A 14,815-nucleotide genomic window follows, 5' to 3' on the forward strand; every position below is an offset into this window, starting at 1 on the left:
TCCCAACCCTGTGACTGGTGGCTGGGCACTTTCTTCAGTTTCCCTTGGGCAGTGTTTGCTAAGCACTATGTTATTGCTCTATGTGGCTAGTGTCTCAACTGTAGCTTGAAATTGTTTTTTAAAACAAAAGTTCCCAAATACAAAAATACCACACTCTAGGTGTGTACCTTTTATGCCCATGAACAGGGCTTTCAAAGTAGGAATCTCAGGAAACATTCATCTCTGTCCTGGAGTGGAGCAATACAGTATAGCCCTTGGGAGGGGAGGTGGGGGGGTCTGACTAACCTGTAACTGAATGTGACTGGTTGTCATAGCAACGACCAAGGAATCCCCACCCAGGGTGTGTGCTGTCCACAAACAAAAGTGCTATCCAGAGACCTCAGGGGAAAGACTGGCCTTTTATCTCCCCAGAATTCCCCAGGTCCTAGGAAGAGGAAACAAAGGTAGGGGAGCCCGCCTATTCTGGGCTTACCCTGAAGCCTCAGAAGGGGTTCAGATCCAGTTCCTTCCATGGTTTCACCGTGTCACATTTACTCCTCCCTGGCTAGGAGGGCACCCCCAGGTCTCCCTCTGTGTGTTTTGGGTGGGCCCTGGATTTCTGGATGACAGTCCTCCCTTGCTGCCAGTTCAGGGGCTGAGCTGGACAGGAATCTAGCTACACTGTTTGCTAGGAAAGCCAGGTCCCCCATGCCTGGCCCTCTCCACCAAAGACAGAGTACCCCCAAGGTTCCTGGACTTATTTTTCAGTGAAAGGGAGCAAGCTCTTAGAAGATGAGCACTGGGGTGAGGGGAAAGGGGCATAAATAATACAATCATTAAACATTGCAGTTTTTGATTCTGACATTTGTCTTCACTACTGAGCTATCTTCAGGGGCTCAGTTTAGTAAACTCAGAGTGTATCATCCTAAAAAATATCTGTTTTGAATATTACCAAAAAAATCTAGCATTTATTCCTTAAGCAGGATGCCTGATTTTATCTCAGGGCAAGGCTCAGACAAACAATGGCCAATGGCCATTGAACTCTGACCTCTGCTCCCCTAGGGCCTCCTCCTCCTCCTCCTCCTCCTCCTCTTCCTCCTCCTCCTCCTCCTCCTCTTCCTCTTCCTCCTCCTCCACCTCTCTGCTGTCTGGCTGCCTTCCACATGCAGAGCATACTGCCTTGTCATAGACTGCTGGAATGCACAACGATGAAAATTAATGCTATTATTAAAGGATTTTTCAATTAAATGTGCAGTTTAGGGCCAGATGCTGCTTTCTTAAAAGGAAGAGAAGTTTAAGTAAAAAAGTCTGACAGATATTCGTTCCATCTAGCGTGGCAGAATTTATAGTAGATTACAGCCTTTGATTTCTGTGGGCCAGGGTTGTCAAGTCCACTTGCAAATGGGCTGTGGGAAAGAATTGCACTCTTGTAATTTGGAAACATCTGGGGCATATGGTAGATATTACACCCATAACTGCTTCGAAGTCCTGCTTCCTTTGAGGCCCTTTCTCTTTTGCTTCTACCCTCCAGTGGGTTATTTGCAAGAACCCCATTACTTTCCAGCTCTATTTTCCCTTGAAAAACAACTTGCTTCATTCGGATGCTCTAGAATCCCAGAATTCCAGTGCTTATTTTCCTTGATGTATAAAAACATAATATTCTATAATCGCTGATCTTGTCTCGAGCTAATACTGCATTCAAAGATAGGGTTTATTAAAAGTGAGTTTGTGTGTTGTGTTTCATCTCTGAGTTCACCCTCTCCTCATATCACTATTTGGATCAAGTAAATAGATACTTTCATCTTCTTATACTAAGTGTCTGTGTGTGTGCACGCACATACACACACACAAGTGGAAGTCTCAGGATTTAGGAAAAGAAATAATAATAATAATCAGGAAATAGATAACTACTTTATTGGGTGCCAAATCCTATGTGCCATGAGAGATCATGGTCTATTAGAAGGATCAAGAGGAATAATCATGGTTAGGTGACACATTTGGAATATGTCCACTAAGGATATTGTACAAGGTGAAGATGGATGACCCCAGAAAGATTCCTCTTGGAAAGGACTAGGTATATTTGTTTGTAGGCTGCTCTGTGGATTCTACTGTTGGATGGTCTGCTGCAGAATCCCCAGGTTAGGGTGGTCAGCGGTGGTCCCAGATGGGCTGGTCGGCATGCGAAAGTGTAGCTTACCAATGGATGAAGCAAAAAGCATAGTAGGACGTTTTGTCTTTTCTTCAGTCTCTGAATACATTACTTAGGGGAATAGCCTGGGGATATACATGAGCAAGAGGCTCTCTGTCTGGCTCTATTGGTTATCTTTGAGAACCATTGGGATGAAAGTGTACTATAATTAGGAGAATAATCCGTATTCCCTAACTGAGGCATATGCTCTGCTCCAGCCTGGGGTATCAGGCTAGCATCCTCTGTGAGCTTTCTCTAGTATGAGCTGCCTTATCTGCCTGTGTAACTCAATCCTGTTTCTTCTACATTGTATACAAGGGATCCACATCCATTCCTGTAGTTTCCTGGGTTAAGATACTTCAGCAGTTCCCCATTGCTCCAAGGAAAAAAATGTCTAACCATGACCAAGGCACAAAGGGCCACAGGAAGATGTCCTCATCCATTTCCCCTTTTATTTGGTTTTTCTTCTCCTTCTACTACAGCTACACTGAAGCTTCCACCTTCTGAATGCTGAGCATTGAGGCTGATCTTCTGGTTTCTGTTCATCCCCATGACTCTTCCTCCACGTGTCCCCAGGGCCTGTGTCCTGCCCCTAGTGTCACAATCTGCCCAGAAGCTGGCCCTCTGTGACCTCAGAGAAACTGATATGCTTTTAAAAGAATTGTTTATTTGTCTGTCACCTCCTAGCCAAAGATCTTTGTTAAAACAGGAGTCAGGGAATCTCCCTTAGTCCATTCTTGCAGGACCCAGGGTTGTGTCTACATGGGGTGCCCAGTGGAAACAGTGTTGAAAGGAGGATTAAATGAGTGAGTACGTCAACCAGGAAATTGAATCCATGTCCCTTGATGCCCTACCATAAAGAATAACTGAGGAACACATTTGATAAACGATACAAAGACAGAGATTCTGTCAGGATTCTCATGCTGTGGCTATGATATACTTTAACTTTTAGGAAGAATTTGCTGATAAGGTTGTAACTGAGTGATGTCACAGAATATTATCTTCAAATGAGTTTTAGTACTGATCTTTTCACATATTTAACATGTACACTGGATTCAAAAGACTATATCTGATAAGTGATAATCTAATCATATTCTTAAAACTTAAGATCTGTATTTCTTTAACCTTCCTTTGGAGATAATTTAGTTATCTAAATAGCTAAGATGATATGTGAGAAGCTAAGTAGGCATACTAGCTTTAAAATGTTATGTGTTTATAATACAAAAATGATTGCTCCCTGAACTTTCCAAAATTTTAGTGACAAAGTAAGGCATGTTCTCACTAGTGTCTTAGAAGATACCTAACTGGTGCTAACTACTTAAAATCTTATGTGCTTAGATTTTTGTAGCTGCTTTGTCAGGGCTAAATTACTTTTGAGATTTTGTTTGCATTTCATTTGTAGAAACTATAAATATTTTCCAACTTTCAGAATGTGGAAGCTGGAATTCATTGATTTCTTATTTGTCAGGTCAGTAGGGTTCAGGAGAAATGTTTGTGAACCTTGTGCAGTTGTAGGTAAATGTTATTGCAATTTACTTATATGCCTTTGCTTAAAGTGGCTGTCTGTAAATGAGATGAGATTGAGACCTGGGTCTTAACTCACATATTTTTACATAAAACATCTGACCATAGAGCAAATAATATGTGACCAGGAAATGAGTACAATAAAAGTGACTAAGTCTGCAAACAAAAGTATGGAAGGGCAGGTTTCATTGCTTCTAATGGCCTGGGTGTGGTAAGGACTGGCATCCAATTTGCCACCACAAAGCAGGCAGATATGGGTTCATCCATCGAATCTGTAAGAGTGTTCTCTTGTGAGACCCTTTGGTGGCACCGTGTGCAATAGAAGCATATGAAGATGGCGGTGCCAGCTCTTAGGGAGTCTACGCATGTAGACGTATGTGTGCATACCTATACTTGGCCTTTTCAAGAAGACTGGCTGGGGCTGGGAGCTGGTGGTATGTGAAGCAAAATGCTCTAGGAGCACTCAGGAACTGGGAAATTGAGAAGACCTACTAGAAAAGCTGGAATTGTAAGTGATTCTTGACTAATGGAGGAAGGAAAAAAAAGAAGAGAAGCACCAAAACAAAGAAACCAGCTGGATGAAGTAGAAGGTGAAGAGCTCAGGGGTTTGGGCCAGAAGAACATCACCCAGACCTGGAGCTCTGGTGAGCGACACACAATGACATAGTACTGGGCCGATAGGAGCGGTGCCATCTGTGTTCATGTATGCATGGATTAACACTACCAGAACCTTCTTTAGGTGGTGGCTTTGACAGTGGTATATGGGATAGCCTGGGAAAGTCTACAATGTGGGAGACTGGTAGACATTATTGGATGGGCCATCGTGTTAAGCTTTATGGGAGGTGACTCATGTAATGGGAAGAGACTGGGTATGTTGGCACAGTGGGTTTGGCTAGAGTTCATGTACGATTGGAGGTTATATAGGAATAAATAGATAAAGCAAAGATGATCATCAAGTGTAATTTCCTGGTAAGCTAATGATGATGTTAGTGAAACTGTGAATGGAGCCTAATGGAAAAAAAGTAGAGGAGTTGTGCTGAGACACAAAGCCTATGGTTTAGACCTCCTGTACAAAAACATACTCCAAAGCTGGAAATGTGAGTGTATGAAGACAGGGCCCTGTCATTAGCCAAGTGGTGATAGCTGAGTCACAGAAGGTACAAAACTTGAAAGAAGAGGTCGGGTGGTGGGAAAGGAGTGTGGCCAGAGAGCTGGAGGTAGACAGGCATTGGAGTCTTGATTGGAATGTTCCAGAAGTGAAGACCAGCACACTGACTTCATGGAGGCCAGAGTGGCCAGGGAGTGAGAGTATAGAGGTGGGGGCCATGAATTAGTCTTCTTAGGTTTGGTGGTGAGAAGAAAAATGGACCCATGAAAAGATATGTGTCCTGCAGGGTAAGAAAGGAGAGGTGACAAACATGTTTGAGGCAGGTGGAAGAAACTTACAAAAGAGCTGTTGAAAATGACTCCGAAAGGACTTGCACACACAGTCCAGCAGCAACAAGGAAAGACAAGGAAAAGCGAGCTAGGAGAAGGTGAATTACTTCAAAGACCAAGTGCTGAAACTCCTTGTAGGCTCTGCACCTCTTCAGGAAGAACTCTTCTATTTGAACTTGACAACAAGCAACTTCATTGCAAAACAACGACTGGTTCAAATTCCACAAACGTGGGAAGATCAGATTTTGTTGAGTGCAAAGAAAAACATCAAGTTGGGTTTGATTGACACAAGCAGCTACTTAGTGAGGCTAGTCTTCAGCATTTGTGTTTTGTAGACTGGGCTCAAAGAAATCGACTGCTTTTCTTGTCCTTTTTTCTTTTCTTCGTCTAAAAAAGGTGCTTTGGATACAAAATATTTGTGCAGCTTAAAGGTAAAAGCTCTGGCATGATTTTTATGAATAAACCATGAATCAAGTCTGTACTCCGAACACCACCTGTTAGAGAAGCAAAACGTTCCTGGAAGTGCAGTGCTTGTTTCTATAAACAAATGTCATTGCGTTTAATACAGCACCCTTCCATGCGGACATGTGAGCCTCTGTGGACACTGATAATTTATTCTAAGACAGAAAGGGAAGGCAGCCCCCATGCTGTGGTGACTTTTATTTGCCAGCAGATAGCCCTCAAATCTCACACTACCAGGGACAAAAGAAAACTTGATTTAACCTGCCAATTGATTTTCTACCTTTATCCTAAAAAAGCAAATCGCTTCTGTCCAAAGTGGTAAGGGTATACAAAAATACTGAAATGAGAGTTATTGTTTTTGGGATCTAATCGACTGTGTGTTTTATCCTAGATAATGTACAGCTTGGCTTCAGATGGGAAAACTAAAACCTGAGCTTCTGCAAGGTCACATGAAGAGGCTGCAGGGTAGAGGCTGCTAAGTCTTTTTGTTCCAGTTCCAAGGACAGATTTGTGGATTTCTAGAAGCTGGGTGGGTGCTTGGTAAAGCTAGCCATTGGTAAAATTTAACTATTACCTCATCATTAAGTTTCAAAAGGATTGTAAAGCACTCAGAATTCTCCACTTCCTATTTCTTGCAATAGTATGATTATCTGTGGTTTTGAAACTTGTGATTTGCTTGTGTGGTGTCAATCCTGGCCGATGTGTACACCTGCTCCCGGCTCTCTAGCCCTACAATTAGTGCTAGAGAGTCAGCGGCTGGCACTCAGCTGTGATGCACATATTAACACCCCTAAATTTGGACAAATCAAGGCCTTCCCCCCTCAAAGAGCCAGTTGTTACACCTTTTCTGGCTCACCACTGGATTTGCACATCCTTCTGACTGTACAGAGTCTGCGCCTTGCTAGCAGAGGGTGGAAAGAATACACACTCTGGTACCTAGTCTGGTCTGGTCTTGGACATACTGGTACATAGAGAGTGCTACCTAAAGTTGTATGGGGCTTCAGAACAGGAAGACCTGATTCTGGGAGAGATTCTGGGATGGTTTGATGGAGGAGAGAACATTAGTTCTCTGGGACTGTTTGGGGCCTTCATGGGTGGTTGGCTTGAGAGTCGTGAAGCTGCTTGGCAGGATGGGGTGGAGGGGTGAGGTAGAGGGAAGAGCAGCGAGGAAGATGGGAGGACAGCAGGAGGGGGGTGGGGGGGCAGGCAGATAGCAAGAAGTTTGTCCTGGAGGAAGCATGGTCTTTTAGAAGAGGAGCCCTGGAAAGGGGAAGGAGGCCCAGCCCATACATGTAAGCCCCCTATGTATATGTAAGGGCCATTTCTAGTATTTCAGAAGAAATTTAAGGAGGGTCCCAAATCCTTGGTTGTTGTGGATACCAGGAGGCAAATAAGTCTCCCTTAAGTGTGGTGACTTGCGACGTGGAGAATCTGTAAAAGAGGTTTATTGAAGATGACTCCAAATTTAGCATCTGGGAAGTTTATGCCACAACCTGTCAACCTCCTGGTGAAACGCTTCCTCTCACACACAGCTTGCTGCCTGGTTTTAGAAGTTGGAAACTGTCCCTTACAGCAATCCCAAGAAACCAGGCCATCTTAGCAGCTGCTCAGCATTCCAAGGAAGGAAATGACTATTTATAAGATGCCCTCAGAATTGGTGTCTTTGAATTGGAGGCTTTCAAACAGCAGTAACTGATCGGGAACTGGCTACTGGTGTTCTTCCAGTTTGCTGTTTTTGTTTGTTTGTTTGTTTTGGCCGGGTTTACATGACTTCTTTTCACTCTCCAATCTTACATTTACTTGTTTGTTTTATTAGGAATTGTAAATAGAGCATGGACTAAAAGCAGCCTTCTGAGAAGATGTGCTTCCTAATTTAGTCAGGCGGTGGAAAATGAGGCCATTGTGTACCAATCTTCATACATTGCACATCTGATCATGTACCAGAAGTATAAGCATTGTACATTTAGTACACTTTGATATAATGTGTTAATTTATTCCTCTCTGGAGCTTGGATTTGGAATCATAGAATCTGGATTGGCCACAACTCTGCAAACTTCTTGTTTTGAAATCTGGAATATGTAATAGTTTGAGAGTCAGTGAGATTGTCTGGAGACGGTTGGGGCAAGGGAAGGGAAATAGTAAAAGTTCTGACTTCCCAGTATTTGTGAAGCAGTAAAAGGAATTTTATATATAAAATATTTCCTACCTATTTCAACGTGTTATAAAGAAGTGCTAACTATTGAGAGCAGTTTCATTGTAAGGCCAGGATAGTGCTGAAATGTATTTCTGAGTTATGATAACAAGTGAGACATTTTCAAAGCTTCATGTGACACGTCCTTCCTAGGTTTGTCGAATGTCTTTGTCTTCTTATGTGCAAGTCTGTGGACAAGTTGCCTCACATTGATTGTTTTTGTGTTAAGCCCTCACTAGAAAACTCACACTGTCCTTTCTTCTTCAACTCTAGGGCTCCCTTTTACATAGCTTGGGAATCGGAAGCAGAGCACTGTGAACCAACTGATGGAGGAAGCATAATTCTGTCTTTAAATGGCTGCCTGCCGCAGCTCCAAGCTCTACCTAGCCACGCCCCTCCCTGGAGCTGGAGGAGCACGTGGCATTTTGACACAAGCTGGGATTAATTTAGGATCAAAGTTGTCCTCCCATCTGCGTCTTTGCAGTGATTCAGTACGGCTTGGTAGCACTTTGTTGGTTCATAGTTATACATTTGGTTCCACATCTCCCCTTGCAGAGGAGTGCTTTGGTTCTAATGAGAATGACACTGTTCCTGAGGATAATGCTGGAGGCATCCTGTCACCCTCCTGGCTTGCGAAGTCAGAGGTGGCTTCCTTCCCTCTGTAGCCTTCATAATGAAGACGCATTTGGGGGGATGCCATGTGGATCTGAGGGTAGCATCTGCTCCCCAGACTTTAATTGATGTCCTTCCTGCCTGCCAGACTAATACATGCTACTTTACTCACTACGGTTAAATGATTCTCCAAAATGGAATGCTTCAACTACTCTAAAATTTGAAATCCCCTTACATGATGGATTTCTCCTTTCTTTTCTGAAATATGCTCTTTTTTTTTTTTGGAAATATGGCTGATGTCTTTGTTATTTCTCTTATTGTTAAGCTGCATTTTAGCTGCTAATATATTTTCTTGAGGCAAGCAATTGCCAAGCAACTGAAAGCATAAAGGGAAATTTGTACTATGTAAATGAGAGACTTAATGCATTAATGAGATGGGTTGGAACATTGTATTTCCATGTGTTTCATGCCTTAATTTCTCAAGCTGAGGGTGGGAACTGCTTGGGGGGGGGGCTGTGATGGAGTTCCAAGTGGATTTTGGAACACTGGAGGTTTGAAAAGCTGTGTGATCATGGCCAGAGCCAAATGAAATAGGAAAGAGTGATGGATTTTTTTAAACCATGTTAGGCTATAATGAGACAGTGTCGTAGAGTTCTGTTTGGTAGACATCATCTCTAATAAATGAAAACTCTGTTTATTTCACTTTCTACAGTGGTAGGATGGACCTACACCCCTTTTCCTCTTCTCTGTCAGAGGCAAGCCCAGAATCAAAAGAATTTAATCAGAGCTGGCACCCTGAACCTGGCACATATCTTTCTGCAGAGCAAAGACAGCAGCTAATGACAGCCCCCAAGGGTTCCTTGTCCCATAGCCAAGCTTGTTCCAGGGTAAGAAATAACCAGTGTTCCTTCCATGGCCCGGACTCTGTCACTAGGGGAGGAAGTTGGAATAGCCGGAGTTCCTTCCACGGCCTGGACTCTGTCACTAGGGGGAAAGCTGCTCAGGGAACAGTATTCTCTAAACATTAGAGCCAAACTCATGGTAATAGGAGATATTCATTTTTACCCCTCATTGTTTACACAAACGTTTTATAGTTACGAACTATGGGCAAAGTTTAGACACTGCCTTGTGGCTTTGAGGCTTCAAGTGTAATATCAATAGTACAAGAGGTTTTTTCCTTTGTCACTGTTGTTTTTAATGTGCGATGTGACTTTTTTGTTTCTTTTGTACGTTCCTCCTTCATGGTATAACCCCTGTTGTCACTGTATTTGATTCCTGTGCCCTGTGTCGTGTGGTTGAATGTACAGCTATACAATGCAAGATTTACTTTCACAATCTGGCTGGGAAAGTGAGCAGGAGCAGAACTGAAGCATGGAGTGATGTCCAGAGACAACGAGGTGGCAGGTGCTTAGCTGAGCTCAGGCAGAGGGATCAGCAAACGAATGGCGGTCAGTGATGTTGGGCACCCGAGGCAGGAGACAGCGCGTCATTGTCCTGCTGTGTGGGAGCTTCCTTGCTATGTTCTTCATGCATTAGCACCTGCTGAAGGCCTCCTTGGCTCCCCACAGGCCTTTCAGACACAATGGTCCCTAATGCTGCACTTCCACGAGTGCTCCTTTATTGTTGGCTGGTGTCATCGTCATCGTCTGTCCCTTGGGAGAATATCTGGGCCTTGGGCTGTATGAGATCACCCATGATGACACAGACCTGAATGGTGCTTGTCGGCCATCTGCCTGTATGGACATTTTGGTATGTCCCGTGAATGGGGTGGTGGATGATGGAAGGGAAGATACCTCACACTGCTGTACACAGAGAGCCCAGGAGGCACGGACTGGGGAGTCCACACTTCCTGCATCCGGGGACCTCTTCAGTGTGCTTGTCTTCCAAAGTTTACAATTTTAAAAGAATAAAACCAGTTATTTCTGGCCAAGTTTCTTTTTTAGATAAACTGTCATTGTCAAGGTGATATACAGAGGGGTTGCAATTACACAAGTCAGGTAAAGAGTGTCTTTCCATTTGGACACTGTCGTTCCTTCCAAATCAGCATTTCCAGAAAAGCAAATAGTAAATAGTTTACAGAACGGTGTCATGATTTATAATCAAGTTAATTTTGTGTAGATTACTGTCAGAATGTATCTCTGAGAAAAATCCGTTTGAAAGCACCAAATAAGCCTACAACACTACCATAGAAACATGCTCCAAGTTTTTGGTAAATTGAAGCCTGGTGGGCTGTCCATTCCTTAATTCTCTTAATTTTTAAATTGTTCTCTCTCTCCTTCTTCCCTCCACACTGCTTGCATGATTTTCTTCAAGTTACTAGAGATGGTAAAATTATCAAAGAAACAAACTTCTCTGGGTGTACTGCTTATCTTCATGCAAGGGATTTTTATAAAGAGAGCTCAATGTTGGCAAACTGAATCTTTGATTCAAAGCATAGGAATGAAAGGCTTTGTGTCTGAATGCTTAATTCCCATTTAAACATTTTGTTGAGGAAGAATCTTTGCCTAGGGTGATGTCCCATTACTGCTCACATTGTAAGCTAAAATGAGCCTCTATTTCATGGACGTTGTAGTGGTAATCCATATCATGCTTGGCAGTCTATCATATTGAGTGGTATGATGCTGTTTTAAAGTCATAGAATTTGAGAACATCAAGAATCCTGAGGAGAGTATATCCATTTTCATCTTTCTCAAGCTCCATGCAAGCATTCTGGGCCTAGCCATCACCAAGGCCATTGGCCAAACATCGTGTCAAGTAGACAGCAAAGGCCCATGCCATTGCTGCCATAACACGAACACCCGGGAGCCACATCCTTTGACTATGTTAACATATAGCATGTTATTTACATTGCTAATTCCAATTATAAGTGAGCAGAAAACATTGAGTCTTTGGTGATGAGTCTATTTGAACGATTTGTGATACTATTCTGGAGCTAGCATCAATAGTCATAAAAATGGACGGATTGAGGAATGTAGTTCATTAGAACTATTTTTTCAGCATACACATTTCATGTGTTGGAGAACTTGGTGTTCTGCAAAGTGTGATCCTCAGAAAGTATGAAACACAGATTTAGCAATACCAAACAAGCCATCTTCTCTGAATGGTGAAATTGTAGCCATGAGAAACATAAAGTGTGGCATTACTTATTCATGCTCAGGATGATGGTACCACAGCTTGTCCGAAGGGTCAGGGACTGCTGCTCTTCCAAGACGTCCTTTCAGATTTCAGATTCCACATGGCCTTCTTATCATCTGCCTGTCTCCTAGATCAGACATGTGGTTCATCCCTGTTTAGATAAATGAAACTTTACTTCCTCAAATAAGTGAAGTGGAGAGAGGGGGGAAGAGAGAGAAGAATCATATGCCCTTCTTGGGAATAACTAAATTTAGGGAATTCAAAGCAGACTTGAGAATCAAGACCTCAGAAATCCGGCATGAGAATTTTATGTCATTTTCTTTTTGGCATATGACCAACGTACTTTTTAAAATGGCATTGGAGTATTATATTTTGTGTTACAAGTTCAGTAATAAACACAAATGCTTTTCTCCTCCAAATATGTCATTGTTGTTTTGAAACAATGCCAGAACCGATCTATTCAGCAAGTGAATGAATGAATGAATGACTAAATAAATAAGCTATTATTTTGCTCTGGGTTAAGGAGAAATAAAGCATTGTTTGACATTTTTCTTTGAATTATGCTGCTGTCATGAAGACAGAATGTGAAGGTCACCTTTGTGGGTTTTTGGTGAGGAGAAAGGAATGCTGCTGAGAGGAAGCATATGTTGACATCTTTTGTCACATTTTGTTCTACCTGAATTAATGCACACTTCAGAGGAGTGAAGGAGTTAGCTCATGTTCGTTTTAGCTAATCTCTATGGCTGCAGTGGGTTTGCTGGTTTACTGAATACAAATGGTTTGTAAAATACTGTTAATTGAATGTGTGCTAACTCTTGCTTCCATGATGTACTGTAAACTCCAAGCATCTAATTTGGTCAATGATAAAGGTAGATTCCTTTTTTAAAATTTTATTTTATTGTAAAGATGTTGTATAGAGGGGTTACAGTTACATGAGTAAACTAATGAGAACATTTCTTGTTGGGCATTGTTTCGAGAAGGGCAACTACCAGATTTGTAAAAATCTGTTTATTTACCCAGAATCAATATGCAAATGTTAATTCACATTAATATGTGAATCTGAGTAGATCCTGTGAGTAAATTCTTCATGAAGGTGAATTTCTTCATAGAACTTTTTGTTTTCCTTGTTTCTTCCTTCTTTCCCTCTTTCTTCCTTCTTTCCTAATTCCTTCCTTCTTTCCTTCTTCCTTCCTTTCATCCCTCCTTTCTTCTTTCCTTTTCTTCTTTTCCCTTTTTTCTTTTTCATTCCATCTCTTTTTTTCTTTCTTTCTTTCTTTCTTTCTTTCTTTTTCTTTCTTTCTTTCTTTCTCTCTTCCTCTCTCTTTTTTCCTTTCTTTTTTTATTGTTTCTTTGTTTCTCTTTTTCTCCCTTCCCTCCTTCCTTCCTTCCTTCCCTCCATCCTTTCTTCTATCTCTCCCTTCCCTCCCTCCCTCCCTCCCTTCCCCTTCCTTCCTTCCTTCCTTCCTTCCTTCCTTCCTTCTTTCCTTCCTTCCTTCCTCCTTTCCCTCTTTCTTCCTCTTCCCTTCCTTTCCCTTTCTTTCTCTTCCTTTCCCTCCCCTCCCTTCCCCTTCTTCTTCCTTCCCTTCTCTTCCCTTTCCTTTCCTTTCCTTCTATCCTCCCCCCTTTCTAGAATTAAAAGCAAAAGGTTCCCTTGTTATGTTTGAAACCATGCGTGTAGGATAGTTGCTAAATATGTGGCCTCCCACAGTCTACCCAGCCCAGATCATGACAATCTTGGGATGAGGGCTTTGGACTGCATTGAAAGTTAGTTCTCCAACAAAATATGGTCCCACAAAATTTTGGGAGCACCAGTTCACAGTAACAATGTCAGAGCTAGCTGTCAAAATAGTCCTAGGGAGCAATGCTCCAGTAAGCAGTACTCCAAGTTGAAAGGCAATTCAAATATTTCATGAACGTACAGTGTGAACTAAATTCCATTTTTACTCTAAGTAACTGACCAATTGAGAAAGCTCCAAGAAGTATCTCTGAGCACTTGTCCCGACTGCTGGCTCCTTCTTCTGCCCCTTGCTCCTCTGCCCTGGTAACTGCCTACCCCACCCAGGGGTGGGCACTTCCTATCTGCCACTTTCCTTCTCTATATTCCAAAGTTCAAGATAAGGGTGCAGATTCATCTAGGCCTTTTGATTCTCAGGGTGTTGATTTCTGGGCAAAAGGTCAGAGAGGCATTTCCTCGGTGTCTCTGTGCCAAACTTATACCCTAGGTTATAGGACTTTGTGTGCTGTGCTAGTAGAGATCTTTCTGATTCTCAAACCCAGACTAGGGATGGTTGTGCAAGAGAAATAATTCCAGCCTCTCCATTTATTTCCCCTCTTTTATTTTTAACAGTTCTACCTTCACCAAAACTCTTTATCACCATAACAGGAGCTCAACATATATGTATATGCTTGTGTGTGTGTGTGTGTGTGTGTGTGTGTGTGTGCGTGTGCACGCACGTGTGTGTGTGTGTGTGTGTGTTTATGTGTAATTTCTTACAAGCAGATTACAAGTAAGGTTGTAAGGAGAAAGTGAGAACCAGGCACTTTTACTGTCTTGGTAGAGATAAGTTGTTAAATCCTGAAGTCCTTGTCCTCATGGGCTCTTTCTTCCTGAAAGTGTTGAGAAAGTCTAGGAGGTGGCTAACTGGAGCCAGGCTATCACTTGGCCTTATCAAGGACAGAGAACAAAGGCCTGTGAGGTGCTGAAGAAGCGGAACTGAGGGCAGAGTGCAGACCAGAAGGAAGTTGCCAAAGGTCCTTTATAAAAAGTCAGGGGTGTGCTGTGAATCGCTACCCACCAGCCCCACCCACGATGATAACTCCCGATGCCTGGCATCTGCCAATTTCTGACGAATCAACATTTTCACCATGGTGGATTGAAACGACCCACATGACTTCATTTAGCTGGCAGAATTCCCAAGTATTTAACAACAGCCTGTGGGTAACCAGAAAGGAAGCCACCAGAGTTGGAAGGAAAGGAAATTGGAAAGAATTGGAGGTAAGTGTCCACGCGTCAAGCTCCAGGCCTGGACACAACTGGCTGATTTCCAAAGACACCTTGGGGTCCAAGTGGAGAACTTCCCTCAATGCCTGTGGTCTCGGTGGGACAGGACTGCCCCCTAGGGGACGCCTCCTCCAGGGATGAGTGTGGGGCAGGTTTGTCACCCAGTGAAGGGACTGTTGGATGTGGCTTAAGGACACATGCATCCTGTAAGGGTCAGAGCTACGCCTCACAGAAAATCATGCTGCACTGAATTTTAGGCATACCTCTAAAGCCTCACGGGGTGAAA

General features: G+C 42.8%; 1 long non-coding RNA gene across 4 annotated transcripts in view; it reads left to right on the plus strand.

Annotated features, from left to right (window-relative positions):
* The first annotated feature begins 2,861 nt into the window (after positions 1 to 2,861).
* LOC138813488 (uncharacterized) overlaps positions 2,862 to 14,815 on the plus strand; it is a 49,583-nt gene continuing 37,629 nt past the window's right edge. For all 4 annotated transcript variants that reach the window (XR_011367813.1, XR_011367814.1, XR_011367815.1 and 1 more), the window contains exons 1-2: positions 2,862 to 2,973; positions 5,982 to 6,119. This is a non-coding gene — a long non-coding RNA (uncharacterized lncRNA). The remainder of the gene's footprint in view (positions 2,974 to 5,981; positions 6,120 to 14,815) is intronic.

This window comes from Dipodomys merriami, unplaced genomic scaffold (assembly GCF_024711535.1).
Source record: "Dipodomys merriami isolate MVZ:Mamm:240054 unplaced genomic scaffold, mDipMer1.0.p SCAF_6, whole genome shotgun sequence".
NCBI lineage: Eukaryota > Metazoa > Chordata > Mammalia > Rodentia > Heteromyidae > Dipodomys > Dipodomys merriami.